The sequence below is a fragment of the Gorilla gorilla genome, chromosome 6, assembly GCF_029281585.2.
Source record: "Gorilla gorilla gorilla isolate KB3781 chromosome 6, NHGRI_mGorGor1-v2.1_pri, whole genome shotgun sequence".
Lineage (NCBI taxonomy): Eukaryota > Metazoa > Chordata > Mammalia > Primates > Hominidae > Gorilla > Gorilla gorilla.
The window spans coordinates 157,540,830-157,544,727 of NC_073230.2; positions in this window are offsets into that span (position 1 = coordinate 157,540,830).

Below are 3,898 nucleotides of genomic sequence, written 5' to 3' on the forward strand. Positions count from 1 at the left end.
CCAAGAACCCTCTCCTGGGGTCTGGATCTGTATCCCTGTCCAGTAACACTAAGATCAACCCATAACTTACTGATCTGGAATTGTGAGTGTAAGGTGGTTTGGAAGGATAATTCATCTGAAGCACTTAGCATCAGAGAGCTCAAGAAACAGTAGATATCAGTTTTTTAAATTACAATACAAATATTCCAGGCAGGGGCTGTTACTGCTCTGGCAGAAACAGACGCATCCAATGCTGAAGGAGGAAGTAGGAAGCCCGCCGTTAGGAGAATGGTCTCTTAGCCAGAAAGTAAGGGACAGGGGGAGGGGAAGAGGCTCTCCCAGGATGGGCAAGAGAAAGATGGAGCACAGCAGCTGCGCAGTTGCTCCTTGAAGGACCCCACCCTGAGAGCCTGAAGGCAGCTGCTGTCAGCCCCCAGGAGGCCTACAGACCAGAGCCCAGAATAGACACCGGGCTGCTTGGGGCAGTCTAATCCCACGGAGGGTTTTAACACTAATGTTGCAGAGCCCATGTGTCTTTCCACCATGCCACTGCCATCCATGCAACAATCAACACAGAAGGAAAGGGTCAAAAGTCGCTTTTGGAGCTTTGCATTTGCACATGGGTGTTTCTAAGTCAGATGCTAATTAATGCTTGGGGGGGCTGCCAAAACCTTGTTTCTGAAATATTTTCTAGACCCTTTAAATTCATCAGTATAGACACAATGACGATAAACATTTTTATAGTAGACTTTCACACAAGACAAAGATCAAAGGCATGTGTAATCGATGATAAAAGGAAGTGTTTCGAGTGATAAAAAAGTCATTCTCAAGTATATCTTGGTGTTGATTTTATTTTTAATAGCTCAGCTATGAGACTGTGACTTTGTGCATATACTTAAAACAGAGCTAACATTGGAAGCCTCTAAGCCTCTAACTTCACAGTTAGAGGGTCTTCATGCCCAAAGCACCTCCAACCATCCAAGCCATGATGGCACTCATTCTGCTGTTCCATCCCTTTTCTGAAGATTTGCAGAAGCCATCCTGAGAGTCCTTGGCACTATGCCTATAATTTGGACTTTGAACACCACGTGAACTCTGGCACCTGATTATGGGGGTCCAGTATCCACAGCCCCCACTGGGAATTATGGCATTTCTCTTTTGTAGCATACAATACCAAATAGGCTTTTTCTGTGAAAATAAACTGCTTTTAATACATGTATTATTAAACCAATAAAGCATTAATATTTACTAATTACTAATTTAAGCAAAGTAAAACCTATTTCAGAGTAAGGGAAAAGCATGCAGAAACACACATTGTTATGAGCTGTTGATAAACAAGGCTTAATATAATCCTGGTTTTCCCCATTCTATCTTAAAGGGACATTTCAAACTCTTGCTTTCATAAACGAAACTTTGTAATTTGAAAGAGTCCAGGTTTTTATAATGATCACGTTCCTTAAAATTAAACGACAGTTTTCACATTTCTTAAAGGGAAAAGCGTTCAAAACTTTCTCACAGAGAGAAAGCATTGATTTTCCTCTGAGTTCCTCCCATGAACTGTCTTGATCGCTGCCAACTCAGTTCCTTCTGTATTCTGTGCATGTGGAATACACTGGTTTCTGCTTAACGAGTTATTTCCAACCCCATCCCCAGCCACACCTCAGTTCCACGAGTGTTCGTGGCTCAATGACCTAGGGACCCCAAGCATTCACCATAAATAAGGCTGTTTACTGACCTATTTTTACTAGGACTACTGAGATATGCTGAACCCTGGCGGGGGTGGGAGTCGGGGCGATTGAAGGTACACTTCTCCCTAGCACCATCAGTCATTGTTCAGATATTTAAATTTCACAAACAGAATCAATGGCCTGCTGGGGGCATTGTCACTTACACCGAGCAGGGCCATCTGTCGCAGCACTGGCATTTTCAGGCATTTTAGATGACAGCATTGCGGGATCTCTTTCTTTCTTTGTGGATTTCTGGATGAAGCCCTTCAATGGGGCTTCATGACTGACCAAGGTTTGAAATCGATAATGTCCCCAGATGGGGACTTGCTGATGCGGCTGCATTCACAGCAATTAGAAGATAATCTGGTGTAAAAACTGTCCGGAGAGCGAGGGGCACAGAATCCCTGAGCTCAGGTTGAGCAGAGGAAGAGAAAGCCAGATCTCCATTCTAGAGGCAGAGTTTTCCACTTTTCCCTAAGAGGTCGTCTCAGCAGCCGGCCTCTCAGCTACAACGTGCGGAAATCTCACTGCCTGATGTGCTAATCACAGAATTGCACAGGTACTCCCTGAATCCAACGTGGGTTATTAAAACAACAATGAGGCTTAGGCATTTGGCTCTGTTCACCCCCAGGGTGACCAGCTGGTCACCTCACTCCGCACCCCAAATCCAGGGGATTCATTCGTTGTCTATGAATAACTTCTTCCACCTTGGGAATTCTCTGATTTACTCTTACCTAAGTCCACTGGTCTTGACCAAAATGTGAGGTGTCCTTAACTTAAGGTTTTGACTTTTAAGAGGCAGTCGAGGAAATAATATTATGAAGTCTGTCTATTTCTCTAGTGGTCAAAGACAGATACGTAAAAAGGCAAAGCTAGAGTCCGAATGTATGGCTGCAGGTTCAAGATTCCAGGCCAAGCTCTTGGAACTCCAGCACCTCTAGACTCACCAGCCCCACCAGCCCCTCTGGCCCCTCCAGCCCCACCAGCCCCACCAGCCCCACCAGCCCCTCCGGCCCCTCCAGCTCTGCTGCAGGAAATCCTGCCTCAGGGAATCATGATGCACCACCCAAGGAAGTATTTGCAGAAAAAAGAGATTCCACTATTGCCTTCCCTCAAGGGTGGTGTTGAGCCCATTAAGCTTTTCCCCAGCAGTACACAGAGTAATCTTAGGGATTCTGGTGGGAAAATATCCCAAATTCTGCTTCCTTATGCTTCACCACATGACCCTAGGGCACACGCACTAATCAAGAACAGCCCGGGGCATCCTGTCACCCCCCACGGTGCACCTGCAAACTGGCTTTTACAGGAACCTTGTCTTCCAAATGGGTCCGTATCTTTCTAGGCATCTTTTGTAATGCTAACCTGTTTGGCATTACCCAGAAATGCTAACATTTCTACCACTTTAACTAATCTTAAGAGATTAAATCACACTCCATGATACTCCTGACAACAAACAGCATTTTAACCAGTAATTTACGATAAGAAGATTTTCAATCAGTGGGCTAAGCCCTTCCCTGGTGATTTAAGAAACTGCCAGCCTCGATGGAGATTCTTCCATCAATTCCTCATCATTATAAAAGAAACAATGGAGGAAAAACTCATCCAATTAAGTGACAATTCCAATGTGTAAATCTCATAATATTTTTTGCATTTGTGATATGGGTTCTACACTAAAAACGCAACTTGTCTAATCTGAATGAGAGGAAAAATCCTGAAAAAGGATGTTATCCTCAATATTTTGTTTGTGCCTCTTGATTTAGTAAACTCCCAACCACTTTTTCATCTTTCCCCGCCAAACCCCGCTACAAAATGTTTCTCATTATGACCTGAGACATTAATTCTGATTGTAGAGGTTTTAGATCATTTCTTCTAGGTGTTAATCAGTTCTGGCCATATGGTGAGGGTGAGGTAATCATTATTACTTTACAATGAATGCCCTTAATTACTTTTTCAGTAGTAATATTAGTCCTTCTGTTTATTTGAGTACCTAAGAGCTGCAGGCAACGTGATCTGAATTACATGGAGGACAAGCTCCAGCTGACTTTCCGTAAACTCGCATTAGGATTCTAATATGAGACGACAGGAGCAGGTGGGGATAATGAGCTGGCGGAAGGGGCTGCCTATCACACTGCTCGGTGGCCCCTCTTTCACCCCCACTTTGCCTCAGGCATTTTCTACTCAGCTGTGACCTT